The 21,330-nt window shown below is 44.5% G+C and overlaps 1 protein-coding gene across 1 annotated transcript in view; it reads left to right on the top strand.

Moving 5' to 3' along the window:
- The window catches only part of LOC122811369 (cyclic AMP-dependent transcription factor ATF-6 beta-like), a 1,192,927-nt gene that overhangs the window by 796,313 nt on the left and 375,284 nt on the right, over positions 1 to 21,330 (top strand). The window lies entirely within an intron of this gene.

The following is a 21,330-nucleotide window of genomic DNA, read 5'->3' as shown; positions in this document are numbered from 1 at the left end:
AACTGTTTCTTTCTGAAATTGGTGTGCCTTGTTTGCTGTAGCATAGACTAGATGCAGGCATGCTGAATCTGGGCTTGTTTGTATAACTTGAGCACTAATCCAGGCCATCTTTTTTGGAGAAGGTTCCCCTGCACCCTAGTGGCAGGAGTGTGCAGTTAGAACTTGTCTGATTGAAGACTGTTGGAACAGGGCTCAGTTTTGAGCTTTTTTACTGATTAATCGGGTAATTTGTTTAAATCAGTTTGCTCATTTTTTATTGTTATATATAAAAAATGCACTTTATTCATCTGCTTTTACTGTATTTGTGTTTCTTCCTACTTTATTGCATTTATTCTGCTGCATTTATTACTGCTGGTTAGTAGCCTGATTAAATTGTAACTGTTGTTCTAAGCCTTTGGTTGAAGCACTTGGGCTTCAGACCAGTTGTTTTACATTAAGAAGGTTTGTGGTCTGCACTGTTTTGGCAGGACAGGTAGCTTACATCCTTCTAAGATGTTCATCGTGCATGCAGCTGCAGTCATAACCGATGGGTTCTCCTGCCGTCAGGCGGGTCCTCGGTCGGCTGAATTCCAAAGTCTAGGTCCGGCGTCGGTTGTCGTCACTTCTTCCCTGACGTCAGTGCGCCAGGGGTATAAAAGAACTAGCCGGCGCCATTTTCTTCAGTCTTTCTTGCCGCGCGGTGCCCGAAGCAGAAGCAGTTTGCAAGTGCCGGTCGGCCAGCTCCTGAAATTATGAAGATTTTGCAACCGAAGTCTTCTTGAAAGCTAAGTACCCCGTTGGGGAAACTTTTCTTGCCTCAGACCGATGTCAGACAAAGTTAATAATTGTATTTCTTGTGGGAAGCAAATACCGCATAAGGATTTTCATTCCCTCTGCATTCCTTGCTTAGGCCCAGACCAGGAGGTCTCCGTCTGTCGATTTTGTGCTACATTCAACAAACGCACCATTAAGCGTCGGGCGGAGTTCGCCCAGCACTATTTTGGCAAAAAAATTTAACTATATTATGTCGTTGGATACTCCAACTCCAGTTTTGTCTAAAAAACGCAAAGATAAGGACCGACACACGAGGTCTGTGGCCTCTACCGACACCACACCAAAGCCGACTACAGGTGGTCCAGTTCTCAGCGAGGCGCTTACGCAGCCCCTGCCTACCGACGACACTTCCGTGGCGGTGTCTTCAGTGCCCGAGGTCGCAGGCTCCTCGGCCCACACTCCGACTACAGATACCGAAGCCACTCTTGGTGGTGAATCTCAAAATGTAAACAGGTCTGCCTCCTCTCAAGGTGTCTTCAGACCATCCTCTTCTTTTTCTGTCAAGGCTTTCACTAAGTCTAAAGCAGCCATGCATTCTAAGAGACAAGCTCCACAAGGCCCTTCTCCAGGCCATATGCCTAAAAAACAGATGCTTAAAATGGCTGAGGATTTTGTTACTCAGGGGTTCTCAACCCCCCCCCCCGGACAAAAGGCCCAGAGTGGAGGAAGAATCCCCCTCCTCTGACCAGGCCTCCATTATTTCAGAACACTCTGATGAACAGGAACATTCGTACTCCCCTTTTGAAGATTCTGATGCTGAGGAGTCCATTCCCTCTGTCTCCCCCCCAGAGGATTACTCATTTGGGGAAACCTTGCATACATTATGGGAACACTTCCACTGGGAAGGCCAAGAGTACTCAGATTCCAAGAAAAGGCTTAGGGACTTTCTCTTGCTACCTCAGCACAGGCCTCTAGCTATACCTCCTGTCTTAGACATCCTAGATGATGTGTACTCGGAGGCCTACCTTAACCCGGATTCTTTACCTCCAGCACCAGTCAAGCCTGACAGGTATTACTGGGTTCCTGACTCACACCAATTTTTATACAAAAGTCATGCAGCTGACCCAGAAACTATCTCACAGGGCCCCAAGAGAATTAAGGCCTCCACTGCAAAAAAAACATTACCTTCCGAGAGGGACTCCAGATACTTAGAAAGGTGGGGGAAAAAGGTATACACCTCGGCCACCTTAACCATGAGGGCATTAAACTGCCAGTTCCATATGCTAAAGTACCAACAGTTTCTGTTATCACAGTTGAGAAGCAAAATGTCACAACCTGAACAACCAGACTTGAAGGAGTTGCAGGATTTGATACATAGTGCAGAACAAGTGGGTAAACATACCTTGCAATGTGGTTTTGATGCTCTAGAGGCCTCATGTAGAGCTGCTGTTACAGGATCAGTCATACGTAGACATGCCTGGCTCAAGGAGCAAACCTTACCAGATCATGTCAAAGCTAAATTACTAGATGTCCCTCTTCAAAAGGATGTATTATTTGGTGTTAAAGCTGAGGAGGTATTAAAGAAAATGGAGGAAAAGGCTAAATCAATGCAAACAGTGAAAGATTTTCTACAGGTACATCCTCCATGTTTCAGTAGAAATTGGCCTTCCAAAAATTGGTCCTTTCCAGCCACGGACAGACCCCAAAGGGGTAGATACAGGCGCCCGAGGGGCAGAGGGCAATCTCAAGGATCGTATAGGGGCAGACAGTGGCAAGCTCCTACACAAAGAGGTAGTGAGGATAGTTCGCAGCCAGTCAGAAAGCAAGCCCAATGACTTTCCCCTGTGCATGCCAAGCAAGGCTCAAATGGCAGCACCCTTAGGCGGAAAACTGGCATTATTTTCAAAAAATTGCCATATTGTCACAAAAGACAAATGGATCCTGGACATTATAAACAGAGGCTACAGATTCCATTTACACACCCTTCCAAAAATGAGAGGCATGCCAAACCTGCCACACAATCAAAGGGCAGAGGCACAAAGACAAATTTCAGATCTCATGGACATGAAAGCTATTCAAGAGGTACCTACTCACGAACAAGGTCAAGGTTTTTATTCCAGACTATTCCTGGTACCAAGGAAGGGAAAAGATTGGAGACCTATATTGGACCTATGCATCCTAAACACATTTTTACACGTACCAAAATTCAAGATGCTCACATTACAGCAGCTTCTTCCCATGCTGGGCAAGGAGTCTTGGCTGGTAACATTGGACCTCAAGGAGGCATACCTGCATGTCCCAATCAGACAAAATTGCAGAAGATATCTCAGATTTCTTGCAGGTTCAACCCATTATCAATTCTCTGCATTGCCCTTTGGCTTATCTACTGCGCCCAGAGCATTCACGAAATGCCTGGCATCAGTAATTGCCTACTGCAGACTTCAAGGGATACAAATATACCCATATTTGGACGACTGTCTGATCCAAGTGGACAGCAAGCACATACTTCTGAAACATCTGGCTTTTGTAATAATGTTGTTGAATTCTCTGGGATACACAGTCAACAAAAAGAAATCAAGGCTAATACCCTCTCAGAAAATAATTTTCCTGGGTGCCAACTTGGACACAAACACCCAGATGGCCTACCTCACTCCAGAGAAGCAGGGGCAACTAACTCAATACTTCAGAAAACTAGCAAATTTTACCAGGCTGACTGCAAGGAAAATCCTGCAGGCTCTGGGATTCATGGCATCTTGCTTCCTACTAATCCCATGTGCAAAGCTGCATATGAGGAAACTTCAATGGTACCTGAAAAACTTATGGTCTCAACACAGCCACACTTTGGAAACAATAATACCACTAATTCCATGTCTTCAAAAGGAATTTCTGTGGTGGGCTCAAGCATGCCAAACAAACACAGGTTTCCCATTCTGCAAGCCTCAAGCAAATCAAGTCATCACAACAGACGCCTCGGACTACGCCTGGGGGGCGCACATGACAGATCGGTGCATTCAGGGCAAATGGTCCCAAAAAGAAAAGCACCTTCACATCAATCAAAAGGAAATGCTAGCAGTAACAAATGCTATTACAGCTTTCAAAGACCTTCTGCATCCAGGTCAACTATTGATAAGGACAGACAACACCACAGTAATGTGGTACATAAACAAACAGGGAGGAACCCATTCATACCCCCTGTGCAGGCTGGCCATGTCACTTTGGAACATGGCCCTGGAATTACAAATCGAACTTCAAGCACAGTACTTGCCAGGCAAGGAAAACACGCTGGCAGACAACCTAAGCAGGAATATGACAGATCCACACGAATGGAAGTTGCATCCTCAAGTTTTTACACAGATAATTCAAGCATGGGGAAGGCCAGACATAGATCTCTTTGCCTCCCACAAAAATCACCAATTGACAAAATTCTGCTCAAGGACTTTCCATCCACAGGCCTGGAGAGTGGACGCTCTCTCTTTCAGTTGGACAACAATGACAGTTTATGCCTTTCCACCTCTTCCTCTGTTGCCCAAAGTTCTATTAAAAACCAGAGCAGACAGACCAAAGATGATTCTCATTGCTCCAGACTGGCCAAGACAGCACTGGTACCCACTCTTGAGGAGTCTGACGCATTCCCCTCCAAGGACCCTACCTCTAATGCCTCTTCTTCTGACTCAGCACAGCTTCAAAACTCTTCACAGTCAGCTGAAAACACTCAATCTGGCCGCATGGAAGATTCCTTAACATCACAACAGACCCTACTCTCCAAGGAGGTGCAGGATGTCATTTTGGAGGCCAGAAGGCCGTCGACCAGAAAAGCTTACTCCGCAAAATGGAAATGGTTTTGTGCCTGGAATGAGAAAAAGGGCCAGAATCCCGGAAAACTGAATTTAGCTGAAATATTACAGTATCTAGCTGAGCTGCTAAGCAGTGGACTTTCATTCTCCTCCATCAAAACCCATACCTCAGCCATTTCTGCAGAATACAACACTGATCCACCTTTATTCTCTCACCCTCTCTTAAGACAGTTCCTCAGAGGGGCAAAGAATATAAAACCCCCAAGGAAACAACCAATACCTGCTTGGGATCTCAATTTCATACTAGAAAAGCTGACCCTGCCTCCTTTTGAGCCAGCTACCTCAACAGATTTGCAATATTTGTCCTGGAAAACAGCTTTTCTTATGGCTATCACCTCAGCTCGTAGGGTATCGGAACTACAAGCCCTCATGGCTGTGCAGCCTTTTATCATCTTCCATCAGGACAGAGTTTCCTCACGAACCACCCCATCCTTTATACCAAAGGTGGTATCCAGGGTAGCTTTGAATCAGGCTATACACTTACCTACCTTTTACCCTAATCCTCAAAACAAAGGGGAGAGACTACTACATTCCTTGGACATCCACAAACAGCTGCGTTATTATTTGGACAGAACAAAGCCTTTCAGAAAATTAGAACAGCTCTTTGTGTCCTATGCTGTAGGAGCTCAAGGGAAACCAATTTCCAAACAGACAATCTCAAAATGGATAGCCCACTGCATACGCTTTTGTTACTCTTTTCATGGTAAGACTGTACCTGCAGGATCAGATCTCACTCCACAAGGGCCACAGCTACCTCTGCAGCTTTCCTCAGAGGAGTTCCTACCAAAGATATATTGGAAGCAGCCACTTGGAGTTCTGTGCATACCTTTTCCAAGCACTACCACCTACCATTATACTCCAAAACTAGAGCAGGCTTTGCCACAGCAGTCTTGCAGGGCATTCTGGCTCCTCCTAGTTCCACCTAGTGCCTACCACCCCTTTCTTAGCTTTGCGATTCTACCCATCTGCTATGACTGCAGCTGTATGCACGATGAACATAGTACAGTTTTGTACCTACCATAAATGTAGATGTTCGAGTGCTAATACAGCTGCAGTCCAGGTTTCCCTCCCTCCTTCCCCTCTTGGGGTATTCTTTTATGGTGTATGTGCTTGCAACTACTGTTTTTTGATTATATTGCATTGCTTTATTACACAAATTTATGTATTGCCTTCCTTCTGGGGGCACCTGACATCTGGGGCAAGAAAAACTGAAGAAAATGGCGTTGGCTGGTTCTTTTATACCCCTGGCGATCTGACATCAGGGAAGAAGCGACGACAACCGACGCCGGACCTAGACTTTGGAATTCGGCCGACCGAGGACCTGCCTGACGGCAGGAGAACCCATCTGTTATGACTGCAGCTGTATTAGCACTCGAACATCTACATTTATGGTAGGTACAAAACTGTACTTTTGGAGTTGCTGATTGAAGGCTTAGTGCCTGTTATTCTAAAAGTGTATTAGTTCCGGTTTAAGCACTTGGGCTTCAGGCCAGTTATTGTACATTAAGAAGGTTTGTGGTCTGCACTGTTGTGGCAGGACAGGTAGCTTACATCTTTCTAAGTTGGGAATTGCTGATTGAAGGCTCATTGTCTGTTATTCTAAAAGTGTATTAGTTGTGGTTTAAGCACTTGGGCTTCAGGCCATTTTTTTACATTAAGAAGGTTTGTGGTCTGCACTCTTGTGGGAGGAGAAGATAGATTCTGCCATTCTGAGCTGGGAATTTCTGGTTAAAGGGTTATTGTGCCTGCTTATTTGAGCGGTTTCTTTCTGATATCGGTGTGCATTGTTTGCTGTAGCATAGACTAAATTCAGACCTGCTGAATCTAGCTTTGTTTGTATACTTGAGCACTAATCCAGACTATCTTTTTTTGGAGAAGGATTCCCTGCACCCTAGTGGCAGGAGTGTGCAGTTAGAACTTGTCTGATCAAAGTCTGCTGGAACGGGGCTCAGTTTTTAGCTTTTTATTGGTTAATTTGTTTTAATCAGTTTGCTTATTTGCTACTGTTATATTAAAAAAATACACTTTATGCATCACCGCTTAGCTAGGGTTAAACTTTTCCCGGCGCCATAAAGTCTGTTCTTCAAATTTTCAGTTAGAACTAGCCAGTTTTTTTAGTTTTAGCACTCAAATCTGTTTCTTTGAGCTCAGCACTTGTTCAAAACTTGTTGTATGCACTAAATAAGCTACAAATTACTACAGCACTCAACTTTCCTCACATGTCTAGAGGAAAACCGTTTTTAGTACTTAATAAATAAACACCTATCCAGGCATGTCTAAGGGTTAGCTCTCGGTGTTTTCTCCTGTCTACCTGATGAATCTGGGCATCTTGGGGCAGTGCAGCAATTGCCTCATGTACACAGACAACCCTCTCCTCCTACCACCCAACACTACAACCTGTGAGAGCTGCACTTATATAGCCAAACTGGAAGCAAAGCTCTCTTCACCCAAGACTGGACTACACCGTCAAGAGGAGAAGGTAAACACTTGCACCACACCACACTCATCACATAATCCCTCAAAACCTACACCACCAAAACACACACATAGAAACACAAAACACACACCTACATTCACAGAGGCTCTCAATAAAAATCTGCTCAAGCAACAGAGACCTCCAAAGCAGAAACGCAAACAACATCCACTCCCCAACACAACCCAAATGACACATAGCCCACAAACTCAGTGTGCCACTCAGCCACAGCCCATAAGGCATAACAATGTACCCAACACTCTAGTCATAGGTGACTCTATAGTCAGGCACACTGATGTTCCACTCACCAGGCTAAACAAGGAGAAAGTTACTGTCAGCTGCCTGTCAGGTGCCAAGATACACCACTTAACCAACGCACTCAGGTCACTCCATAACAAGTGCAAATATGACTCTGTCATTGTCCATGTTGGTATGAATGACCTGAGACATACCTCCCTGGATTACACGAAAAGAGAGATGGAGGAGCTGTCCGATCTTGTAGCCCAGGCAGGTATGACTCTAGCCCTGAGTAGCATCCTGCCATCACCCAGAATGCAACCACAGTACAAGGACAAAATGATTGACTTCAACAATTGACTAAGCTTCTGGTGTCATTCTAAGGGGGATCCAGTATCTGTCTGCCTGGGATGACATGATCAACAGACCACGATGCTTTGCCAGAGATGGCCTGCACCTGTCGCCCTTGGGAATTCCAGATACTGGCTAAGGCTCTTGCCACCCCTATAGTGCCTCTTTTAGGCAAAGTTCAAATGACAATTTCACCACTGTAACAGGTACAAGTAAGCAAAATCTCTGGGTAATGATACTCAGTGCTAGAAGTCTAAACCTCAAAATCCATTCACTCGAGGCACTCCTTAAAATGAAGAACATCGACATCTGTGTAGTGACAGAGACCTGGTTCAAGGCTCCAGAGAGCACCCCTGCATTACCAGGCTATGGTTCATACCTTTCGGCCACCTAACCTGGACTGAAACACTAAAAGCGGAGGCATGTCCATATTCATTAAGGATATCCACACCTCCAGGCTAGTTGCTCAGCATAATGCATGCGAGATTATCCAAGTGCAACTAATTCTGGGCAAGGCCGTAATCCAAATTGTAACTTGCTACAGATCACCCACCCAGGATTCCCACTCCTCATTTCTTGATACACTGGAAAATATTAGGGTACAACCCAACACCCTAATAATGGGCTACTTCAACTACCCCAGTAATAACTGGGAAAAGTAATAACGTACCAACTCTTTTGCTCAACATTTTGTGGAATTCATAAATTCCAATGCCTTGGATCAACTTATCCACACCCCCACCAGGGGGCAGCAATATCCTAGACCTGGTCATTACCACATGGGCGACCGGTGTTCCACACCAGAGGTCAGTTCCTCATTGGTCAGATCCGACCACAAGCTAATCACCCAAGATATCCACATCCCACCCCGCCATTAGGGGAACCACCATAAATAATTTCTCCAAAGCCAACTTCATGCTTCTTAAGACAGAAGTGGCAAACTTCACGACACCCATGCAGATGGACAGTAGGGGTACGACGGCTGAATCCTACACAAATGCACTTTATAAGCACTTACATGAGTGCATGGATCGTGCTATCCCTAACACAACCGAGATGCTATCCTCCAAAAAAAGGAAGCCAATCTGGTGGTCCCCTGCCATAAACAAACACTACAACAGAAGAAAGAAACTGTTGCAAAAAAGAGTAAAATCCCATGATTGGAGGAACTCCCTGGTCAACCTCAGTAAGAAGCTGAGATCCCTCATAAAATCCTCCAAAGCTAGTTACGAAAACAAAATTGCCACTGATTCTAAAAATAACCACAAAGCATTCTATAGCTATGTCAAGAATCTCAGTGGCAACACTCAGATCTGCTCTGAGTTACAGCACAATATCACTAAATATACAGAACCAACTGATATTGCCAACATCATGGCAGATAGGTTCAGTGCTAACTTTATCCCCCTCTTTCCCCCTAAATGGTCCATCTCTATACCGGAAGAATGCAAATTTCCTGTAATCACGGCTGCACAGATAAAAAGCACACTCTCCAAAGCCAAGAACACAGCATCCATGGGACCTGACAACATCCCATGCTGTATTCTACATGAACTAAAGAATGAACTGGGACCCCACCTGAGCACCATGTTCAGTCATAGCCTCACCTCAGGCTTTGTACCCACTGAATGGCGCACATCGACGGTTATCCCACTCCACAAAGGGGGAGCCACCATGGACCCTGGGAACTACTGCCCCATTAGCCTAACAAGTCTAGTCTGCAAGGCCATGGAACGTATCATCATGGAATTTATAAACAAAGACATTGGTAATCTCCAAACTCTGGACCCCACCCAGTTTGGGTTTGTAAAAGACAAATAATGACTCCTAAACCTGATAGACTTCTTTGAAGCAGTCACCAAAGCCATAGAAGAGAATAAGGTGGTTCACAAACCCTATCTAGATCTCGCCAAGGCTTTTGACACCATCCCCCACTCTGGAATTGTATATAAACTCACTAAACTAGGTATAAATCCCTATGTCACAAGATGGGTTGCCAACTCGTTCACTGACAGAACCCACACTGTGAAAGTAGCAGACTCCCAATTTGACTTCAGGCTAGTGACAAGTGGAGCACCACAGGGTTCAGCCCTGTGTCCTCTCCTGTTTGGTATCTACTTTTCTGAAGTACAGGCTAACACAGAAGGTCTTTGGCTAATGAAGTTTGATGACTGCAAACTAGGAGCCATAAATGAAACTTCTAATGATGTGGACATCCTACAAAAGGGCCTCACTGAGACACATGCCTGGTGTCAAAGCCATGGCCTCAAGCTCAGTGCCAAAAAGTGCATTGTCATCCTCTTTGGTAAAAACTCTGTACCCATGAGCTACCACATAGGTAGTAATGTACTTAACACCGAAAGTGTGATAAGAGACCTTGGGACACAGGTGGACAGTAGTCTCTCCTTTGATAATCACATCACCACAGTAGTCAGGAAATCCTTCTACATGGCACACCTCATCACAAAAGGTTTCTCATCCAGGATAAAAGAGGTCATTGTTCCCCTCTACACGTCACTCATTAGACCTATTATAGAGTACAACGCCCCTTTTGGTATGTACCTCACAAGACATCTACAACAACTGAAAAGACCGCAGAAATACCTCACAAAGAGGATTACCGGTCACAAACGGATGCCCTACGCAGACCGTCTCAAAAAACTCCAGCTTTATTCCGTTGCATATCGCTTACTCAGAGGCGATCTCTGCATAACATACAAAGCTATGTCAAACCCAGAGCTGTTGGACATGCTCCACTTAAATCCCAATCCCTCCGAGCTACATGCTCTAGGGACCTAAACCTTGTCACCACAATACACAGGACATGCTGGAGGGATAGATTCCTGTCTCAGAGACTTCCCATACTCTGGAACAAACTATCTGTATATATATATATATATATATATATATATATATATATATATATATATATATATATATATCAAACAAAGCTCCTCATTAGCACTCTTCAAGAAAAATCTTGATGATTGGACGGGAAATAGGAAATTCACCCCGGTGATCACCTCTGTGGCTCTGCTCGACAGGAGCACAGCAAAATAATTTTCTTGGGTGGCGAAAGCCAGGGTACCTTTTTGGCTAGGCTTATATAGGCCCTAGGGCCAATAGCCTAGTACCTACCTATGAATCTATTTACATCATTTTACTTACAACCCGAATCCTGTGAAAATAAAAACCTCTGTCATTAAAGTTAAAATAAAGGAATATCTTTCTAATACCCCTGCTCAGTCATTAATTCCTCTTGTTAATGTGTACAGACATTTTGTTTTTGCCTCCTTTCACTACTCTACCATTCTTTCCCACTTTTCTTTTCCAATTCTGTCTAGACGACTTGTTCATCCCTCATCCTCCCATTTCCATCTGTCTGTCCCAACTGTGTTGCAGTCCTCTCTCTGTCTCAGGTTACTGGTTTTGTCACACTTGACTGTTTTGCTTGTTCCATATGGAATATTTGTATGCTTAAGTATTTGTTTTGCTTTGTTGATGATGTAGCCATTCTGTGCAGAACAGATACCATTCTCACGCATTTTTATGGAGAGTATTCTAGTTACAGAGCAAATGTAATGGATATTATATTTAATGACATGCAGCAGTACACATTGTCATTTGATGAAGTGATAAGTCTGGATAGAGTACAAACACGGGAAGACAGGATACAGAAGAGTCTCAGTAATAGTAAATATTTAGTGACTGAAGTATTAGATAATGAAGAAAGTAACATAAGCTAATGGGAATAAAGGAATTCGTAAAAATTCATCTCCAGACAGTTTAGCAAAAAAAAAAAAAAAAAAAAAAAAGTAAGCATCTGTGTTTAATTTTGAACATTACAGTAAGAAAATAAAGGGGTAAATAAAAGGAATATTGAATAAAGCACAAAAATACTGCCAAAACTGAAAATGTTGTTATTTATCAATAAGAAGCTTCTATATAAATGTGTTCATTTGACTAATTCATTCATTTTCTTGTACTCCTTTATCCTGTTCAAGGTTATAAGGGAACTGTAGACCCTTGGCTGAGCCTAAAAAATGGTCCAGTGGGATCAACGGTGTACCCCAGTCAACAAATATATAAATAAATAATGGAACGTATCCCTGCAGAAAGCAGGCATACAAAGCCCTGGATGCAGTGTTGGTCTATTACAGAATACACATGTGTGTGTGTGTGTGTGTGTGTGTGTGTGTGTGTGTGTGTGTGTGTGTGTGTGTAGAAGTATCTATCTATATATATATATATATATATATATATATATATATATATATATATATGTGTGTATATAGGTTCAAAGGAGGTTACTAGGCTAGCGGACCTAGAGCCTTTTCAAGCCTTACCCATGTTAGTCCCAAGTATCCCCATTTGTTCTTTTTTGGGTAGTTCACAGAATGAATTTATGAACAGAGCAGGTCTGTGATCAACACCAGCTACGCCACTCCATGAGAGACCAAATTTGGGATCTCCCATCCAGTTGTCTAGGTTGCATTTGAATAGGGTCAAGTGAGGAGCTCTGTTTTATGTGAATAGTGGGTCTATTCCAGAAAAGCAGCAGTTTCTGGGACACATCTGTCTCTCCAGCATGATCTGTTAATGTCACAAGCTAGGATGAGATCCCTGGAGCGAGTGATTCTTGAGCCGTATGACTTGCGGATGTGCAACATTTCCATTAGGGCAGGGTTGGAGATTGCCTTTTAGGCCAGGCACAAGTCACCTGTCAGCAGCCTATAAGATACAGAGTAAGCTGACAGGGCTTTCAGCCTGTCCATGTTAGTCATTGTTTGGAGTCCCTATATTTTTTTAGTGAGAAATCTCTGATATCTCCCCAGCTGCTGCAGGTATCTGGTGAGGTACATGCAAAGGGGTGCATTATACTCTATTAGTGGACTGATGAGAGTCGAGTACAGTAGAGTTACAACATCCTTGACCTGGATGCTGTGCTATTGCTTATGATGTGTGCTACATAGAAAGCTTTCCTTACGAGTGCGGCAACTTGGTGGTCAAAGTTCAGATCGCTATCAACCTGTGTTCAAGTCTTACACCACTAGGTTGAAACTCGGGGGGGGGGGGGTGTTATCAATATTGTAATTTGTAGGGAATTCTGTTTTGCCAAAGGGATAATAATGTTTTGTTTTTTTTTTGCATTTATTTTAGACCATGGCTTTGGAAAACCAATAATTTGTTTGTGTTAGTCGTTCGTGTAATATTCTGACATTGTTTGGGGACTCCATGATTGATTCCAGTTTGCAATCATTAGCAAATCTGATGAGCTAAAGGCTGTCTACTTTGGCTAGAACTTCTGAGAAATAGATGCCAGATAGTAAGGGGCCCAGCACAGACCCCTGTGGTACTCCACTGGTGACAGGTCTACAGGTGAAGGTGGATTCACCAATTTTTGACAGTGTGTATTCTGCCATTGAGCCAATTGGCTATCCATCTAATAATGTAAGGGTTAATACCTATCTGGGGAAGTTTCTCAATAGTGTCAGAGTGGGGAATTGTTTAAAGCATTGGAATGGTTGAGATAGGCTGTGTGCTGTCTTAACTTCGTCCATGGCTTTGGTGACATTCTCAAAGAAGTCTACAAGTTTTAATAAACATGATCCTACTCTTAACAAAGCAAAACTAGTTTGTGTCCAGCGTTTGGAGGTCAACTGTGTCGTTAAGGTCCATGTTAATTATTTCCATGACCTTGCAGATGAGGCTGGTTAGGCTTATGGGTTTGTAGTTCCCAGGGTCAGTTGATGGTACCCCTTTGTACACAGGGATTACTGTTGCTGTTCTCCATTCTGCTGGAACATAGCCACTTCTCAAGCTATGATTAAGGAAAATGCCAAGTGGGTCTGATAGGTCTTGTTTTAGATTGTTTAGTAAATAACCTAGGATATTATCTGGTCAAGTTGAGGCCATATTTTTGGCATTAGTGTGCGCAGAGATGACCTATTGACTAGAGATACTAGGCAGTGGACTGATGTCCGCTGTGGTTTGGGATATCGTAGATGGGGAATAGGGGGTGAAGTTTGCGCTGAATCTGTCAGCTAGCAGGTTTCTGATATATTCTGGTATAATTTGAGTGTTCCCATCTTCAGCTAGTTTGGCACATAGCTGGGCATTCCCTTTTAGACTTCGGACGTAGTTAAAGAACGCCTTATGATTATACATATAACACACAAAAAACTATGGGCATTTTTTTAGAGGATCACCACTTCACTTTTAGGTTTGTCTTTGGGAGTTGTGTGAAGAACCAGCGATCAAAGTGAAGGGTCACATGAATACAAGATGGGCATGTAGATTCCACCAGAAGGCATCACATCCAGAGACTGCTATGAGAAGCCATGATCTGTGAGGCAGCAATGCTAATTACTGCAACATGGTGCCACCCATTATAAACCTGTACACAACAATGTTCATGAGAAGAAAGTGCAGGAAGAAATGGATGTCCTTCTGTTCGTATGTTGCAGTATTCTTGGTGTGGGATTTCCTGCCTTCAGGCGAGTCATACGTTGGCTCCTATACAGAAGCTTCAGCTTGGCTGTTGCAGCTGTGTGAGACGTCACACGTCGGGCCATAAACCAGGGACCTTAAATGTGACGTCTGCATGCACAGTCCTCAGAAGTTTTCAGCTGAAGACTACTTTGCATCGTATGATCGCTCTCCAGACGTCAGATCGATTATAGATAAGTAACCTGTTGAATTTTTTGCATTTCTAATTTTTACCGATCTTTCACATTGCTTAGGCTTGCTTTTTGTAGCTTTCAGGTGATGTCAGGGAAAAAGGGAAAGTGCGAATGCAGGCGCCAAATTCCCCATAAGGACGCCCATGGCAAATGCGTTTTCTACTTAGGCTGGGAACATGATCATAATGCCTGCCCTATTTGTAAATATTTTGTGTCCAAGATCTTACGTAGCCATATGGTAGCCTTAAACCTTTACTTAGAAAACCAGTGCCTCAAACGGCTGGTTCTCGGGATGGACCCCACTTCGGATGCCGCCCAAGAACCTCTACGAAAGAAGGCCAAGATGCCTAGGCCTTCATCACCTGCCGCTTCGCACCCGGACGCCCCGCCAACTACCGATTGTAGGTGTTGAGGTGCACTCAGTGGTTCCGTTGGCTCCATCGACCTCCCTCGTGGAGGCCGCTGCACAGCCGACATCCAACACGTCCATGGAGCTATTTCAGACAGTGACGCCTGTCGATATCAAGGGGGAACCAGATTTGGTGGTTCCTTCGACCGGGATCCAGACCTCGGATACAGCTGCTGCTAAACCCAGCTCTAGACCTACTCCAACAAAAAGAAGCAGAAAACATATTATGCCTGCTTCTGAAGCCCCTCCAGACTGGGAGGCCTTCACCTCTTTTCTTATGCAGGCATTTATGGCCCTTGGCCCTTCTGCCTCTTCCACAACTACGTTGCCTCTGTTAAGCCCTAGGCCTACCTCTGTTTCTTCTATTCCCATGGCTCCCTTCCTTGAGGAAGAAGAAGAAGAACATGAATCTATCTACTCTTCCACGGATGAATCCATCTCTTATGCATCCCAGATTGCTTCTCCCAAGGACGATCTCTCCAGATGACGATTATTTGGAAGGGAATTCTCCACATGAAGACATTACACTTGGTGAAACCATCACCAAAATGAAAGATAATTTCAAATGGGATACTTCCTAAATGACAGAAACCCAAAAAAGATACTTTGAACTGCTGCAAGTGGAGTCCCCCTCCCCTTCACCTGTACCCCCTGTTCTTCCTGCATACTTGGATGCTTTTACTGCAGCGTCTAGAATTCCTGACTCACAGCCTCCTGCACCTAAGCGCCCAGACCACTTCTACAAGGTGCCAGAGGAGCAAAAATTCCTCATAAAGCCACCTTTAGCAGACCCAGCAGTGATTGCCACTACTCCTGATAAGCAGTCTAGGTTGTTACCTTCTGCCTCCCTATGGCCTTCCGAGCCATTAACTATCAAACACACATGACCAAGTATGCCCTGGACTTAGTATCCCAAGCCACCTCTATGCTGGCTTCAATTCCTACAGTCCTATTAAAATGGATATCTCCTCCAAATTGTCCTTAGCACTACAAATGGCTAGACACTCTATAAAATGCAGCTATAATGCTTCAGAAGCTTCTGCTTGCTCTGCAGCATCAGCATCTGTCCTTAGGAGATATTCCTGGCTTAGACTTTAGAATCTGCCAGAGAACTTTAAGTCCAAAATCTTATACGCCCCTCTGGATCACAACTTTCTGTTTGGAAAGCAATCTGCAGACCTATTTAAGAATCTGCAAGAAAAACGCAAAGAATTACAGGATATTAAACATCTCCTGGTATCCCATATACCCAAATTTTACAGGAACTATCCGGCTAAGACTACCTTTGTTAGACGTAACCTGCATTCTGCTGCCTCCTCCTCCTGACCCAGAAGAGGAACTAGAAGACATTCCTTATCCAGACCCACTGACCCACCTCCTCAGCCTAGACAACCCTTTCAGGACAGGGGAGGTCCTAATAATACGTGACTGCCTTGCTCATCTGCTCCTCTCAGCTCGCCTTACCCACTGTCTACCCTTCTAGCAGAAAATTACCCCAGACCAATGGGTATTAACCATTATTCAAAAAGGTTACTTTCTATCCTGGAAACAAATTCCCCCCTGGAAGGGCATTACATTTCCCCCAAAAAAACACTGCCATCTCCTACCACAAATTCTGTCAGACCTGCAACAACAAGGCACAATAGAGCCTGTTCCCACAGGACAAGAAGGAAAGGGAATCTATTCCCGCCTGTTCGTGTTCCCTCAAAAGGACGGTCCCTGGAGACCCATTTTGGATCTCTCCTTCCTAAACCTTTACCTGCAGGTACCATCCTTCAAAATGCTGTCACTTCCCACTCTCTTACCCCTCATACCCTCAAATGCTTTCATGGTCACCTTGGACCTAAAAGATGCTTACCTGTGCATTCCCATCAGGGCCTCACACAGATGTTTCCTGCATTTCTCTCGCCCATCTTCGCACTTCCAATTTATGGCCTTGCCGTTTGGCTCTTTCACTGCCCCAAGAGTGTTTACAAAGTGCCTAGCTCCAGCCATTGCCTTTTGCAGGACCCAAGGAATCCAGATTTACTCATATCTGGACAACATCCTTATCCTAGCACAGTCAGAAGATTGCCTCTTACGACATCTTCACTTCACTATGTCCCTACTTACAAAGTCTAGGGTTCACTCCAAACCTCAAGAAGTCCTCCCTGAACCCAGACAGGGACAAGATGTTCCTTGGTTGCAGAATCAATACAAAACAAATGAAAGCCTTTCTCCCACAGGGCAAGGTTCTGTCTCTAACTTACCACTTCCAGGAAGTCTTGTTCTCCCAGGCAGTGACTGCAAGGCAATTCCTTCGACTCCTGGGATTGATGGCAACAACAATTCCCATGCTACCATTGGTCATGTGGTACCTCAAAAATATCTGGTCACAACACCAGAGTCACTTGGAACAAGTTATCCCTCTTCTTCCCTGTTTAACTCATTCCCTCCAATACAACTATTTTGAGTGTGTACCTTTAACTTCTAGTGGGTATGGCCTGAGCCTTTAAAGATAAAGTTATCACCTTACAATTCTAACAGATGCTCATTGACAGAGGTCAGATATCATTTCAATTGTGTTTGCCATCATGTGTGCTTCAAGATAAAATATTCTGATACCTTGTATGCAGCATGATTTTGGAATTATTAATGCAAGTATGAACAAGTAACATTTGACGCCTAGAGGAGCAGTAGGAAGTAACTGCAGATGCACCTGGAGACATCACTCGGATGTAATGAGTTAAAGAAGGAAACCTCTTGGTGGATCCAACAAGTACAACTTAACCCGGGGCTTCCACTGCAGCCCCCTCATCCCACACAAATATTGCCTCAGACTCAGGTTGGGGAGCCACTTTGCACTCTTACAGAGTCCAAGCTCAGTGGCAACCTCCTGTGAAAACCAAACACATCAATGTAAGGGAGATGACAGCAGTTCGTTTAGCTCTACAGACCTTCATACCCCTACTGCTACCAGGTCCTCTTCTGATCGTGAAGGACAATACCACTGTAATGTGGTACATCAACAAACAGAGAGGTACCAAGGCATACCAATTTTGCAGGCTAGCCCTACTAAATTGGGACCTAGTATCCCAGCACAACCTATCACTGCAAGCCAGCTACATCCCTTGGCAGGACAACTAGCAAGCAGACCTCCTGAGCAGAATATCCTCTCCACAACACTAATGGATGCTGGACAGGACGGTCTTCCTAGACATAGTCCACTGGTGGGGCACTCCACAGATAGACCTGTTTGTCACCCCCCAGAACAGGCAGCTGCAGACCTTCTACACAAAGACTTACTCCCCCCAAGCCTGGAGAGTAGACGCCTTCAGTTTCACCCCCAGGCCTGGAGAGTAGATGCCTTCAGTTTCACTTGGGAGGGGAAGTTCCTTTACGCCTTCCCCCCTTCCCTCTGATTCAGAAAGTCCTTCTGAAAATCAGGAAGGACAAACCAAAAATATCTTGCTAGTGACTCCTTACTGGCCAAGGCAGCACTGGTTCCCCCTTCTACACAATTTAGCCAAGGGCTATCACTGCAAGTTACCCCACAAGGTGGACCTTCTGACACAAGGCAAAGGAACTCTCCTACACACACACTTGCAAATGCTATCCCTGACTCTGTGGGTGATAAATTACTAACCCCATTCAGACACCACTACTCCGAGGACATGCTATCAGTCCTGAGGGAGGCCAGGAAACCCACTACTAGAAAATCATACCTTGCTAAATGGGAAAGATTTACTCAGTGGTGTCTGGGACAGGAAAGGGACCCTTACGAGGCTGACACCCCCCCCCCTAATCCTCTCATGTATGTGTCAACTTATAAAGGGTGGACTTTCCTATTCTTCACAGTGAAAGTGCACCTCTCCGCATTATCAGCCTGCTTACTTCTGGAGCGTCCCTTGTTAGCCAGGCTACATGTGAAACTTTTCCTAAAAGGGGTCTTACACATCAGACCACATAAGAAGCCTATCCCACCTCTATGGGACCTGAACACTTCATCCTGGAAAAACTCACCCAGCTCTCCTTCGAACCGGCTAATACAGCCTCTCTACAGTTTTGTACTTGGAAAACAGTACTGTTAGTGGCTGTTACCTCTACCAGAAGGGTTTCCGAGCTACAAGCCTTAATGACATGCTCACCTTACACCATTTTTTATAGAGACAGGGTCACACTGAGAACTAGCCCCTCCTTCATGCCCAAGGTAGTCAGTGATTTATCTCTAAATCAATCCATTCACCTACCCAATTTTTCCCCTCTCCCAATAACCCAGGAGAGAGGATACTCCACTCCCTAGATGTCCACAGGCAACTGAAATTTTACCTAGACAAGACTCAAGACATTAGGAAATCCAAACAACTCTTTTTATCTTTCCACCCCAGGGCATTGGGCAAGGCAGTCACCAAACAGACCATTTCATCCTGGATTAGAAAGGCAATCTGTTTCTGCTACTCACACCACGGAACCCCCCCCCCTCCAGTTGGGGTTAAGGCACACTTCACAAGAGCAGTGACCACTTCCAAGGCCTTCCAAAAAGGCATGGACACAGCTTCCATTATGGAAGCAGCTACATGGTCCACTATCCACACTTTCACCAAACATTACAAATTGGACCAAATCTCCAAAGCACATGCAGGATTTGCCAGGGCAGTCCTACAAGGCTTTGTGGAATCATCTTCTACATCTGCCACCCTTTCATCAAACTAAGCTGTGGTAGTCTCCCACACCAAGAATACTGCAACACAGGAATAGAAGGACATGGAATAGTTAGTAAAATCTTACCATAAGCATAGATGTCCTTATTCCATGTTGCAGTATTCCTTCCCACCCACCATTCCCCCTCACAGACTCTACCAGTCTAACTGTTCCCTGATGTCTCTCTCCATTACGGAAGAGACCCAGTGCCTTTTACATGTCACCTTTGGCAGCCTATCCTGTTGGGCCATCTACTTTACCTGCTTGGCTTCAAGTTCTAAGGATTGTGCATGCAGACGTCACATTTAAGGTCCCTGGTTTATGGCCCTAGTTGCAACAACCAAGCTGAAGCTTTTTTATAGGAGCTGAAGTACAAGTCACCTGAAGGCAGGAAATCCCACACCAAGAATACGGCAACATGGAAGAGAAGGACCTTTATGGTTATGGTAAGATTTTACACAACTATTCTTTTTATTTGAGCCTTTTCAAGCCTTACCCATGTTAGTCCCAAGTATCCCCATTTGTTCTTTTTTGGGTAGCTTGCAGAATGAATTTATGAACAGAGCAGGTCTGTGATCAACACCGGCTACTCCTCTCCATGAGAGACATGGGTGCCACCCCAGGGGCAATTTTGCGGTCTCCCATCCAGTTGTCTAGGTTGCATTTGAATAGGGTCAAGTGAGGAGCTCTGTTTTATTTGAATAGTGGGTCTATTCCAGAAAAGCAGCTGTCTCGGGGACACATCTGTCTCTCTAGCATGATCTTTTAATGTCACAAGCTAGGTTGAGATCCCTAGAGCAAGTGACTCGTGAGCCATATGACTTGCGGATGTGCAACATTTCCATTAGGGCAGGGTTGGCGATTGCCTTATAGGCCAAGGACAAGTCACCTCTCAGCAGCCTGTAAGATACAGAGTAAACTGACAGGGCTTTCAGCCTGTCCATGTTAGTCATTGTTTGGAGTCCCTATATTTGTTTAGTGAGAAACCTCTGAGATGTCCCCAGCTGCTGCAGGTATCTGGTGAGGTACATGCAAATGGGTGCATTATACTCTATTAGTGGTCTGATGAGAGTCGAATACAGTGGAGTTATAGCATCCTTGACCTGGATGCTATGCTATTGCTTATGATGTGTGCTACATAGAAAGCTTTCCTTACGAATGCGGCAACTTGGTGGTCAAAGTTTAGATCACTATCAACCTGTGATCCCAAGTCTCACACCACTAGGTTGGAACTCGGGGGGGGGGGGGTGTTACAATAATGTAATTTGTAGGGAATTCTGTTTTGCCAAACAGATAATGATGTTTTGTTTTGTTTTTTTTGCATTTATTTTAGACCATGGCTTTGGAAAACCAATCATTTGTTTGTGTTAGCCCTTCGTGTAATATGTCGACATCATTTGGGGACTCCATGATTGATTCCAGTTTGCAATCATTAGCAAACTTGATGAGCTAAAGGCCGTCTACTTTGGCCTGGACTTCTGAGAAATAGATGCCAGATAGTAAGGGGCCAGCACAGACCCCTGTGGTACTCCACTGGTGACAGGTCTACAGGTGAAGGTGGAGTCACCAATTTTGACAGTGTCTGTTCTGCCATTGAGCCAATTGGCTATCCATATAGTAACGTATGGGTTAATACCTATCTGGGGGAGTTTCTGAATAATGTCAGAGTGGGGAATTGCTGAAAGCTTTGGAAAAGTTAAGGTAGGCTGTGTTGTCTTAACTTTGTCCATGGCTTTGGTGACATTCTCAAAGAAGTCTACAAGGTTTAATAAACATGATCCTACTCTTAACAAAGCCAGACTGGTTTGGGTCCAGCGTTTGGAGGTCACCTGTGTCATTGTTAAGGTCCATGATAATTCTTTCCATGACCTTGCAGATGAGGCTGGTTAG

This window comes from Protopterus annectens, chromosome 9.part0 (genome assembly GCF_019279795.1).
Source record: "Protopterus annectens isolate FY-2018-M chromosome 9.part0, PAN1.0, whole genome shotgun sequence".
Taxonomy (NCBI): domain Eukaryota; kingdom Metazoa; phylum Chordata; order Ceratodontiformes; family Protopteridae; genus Protopterus; species Protopterus annectens.
This window is presented reverse-complemented; position numbering and strand designations above follow the sequence as displayed.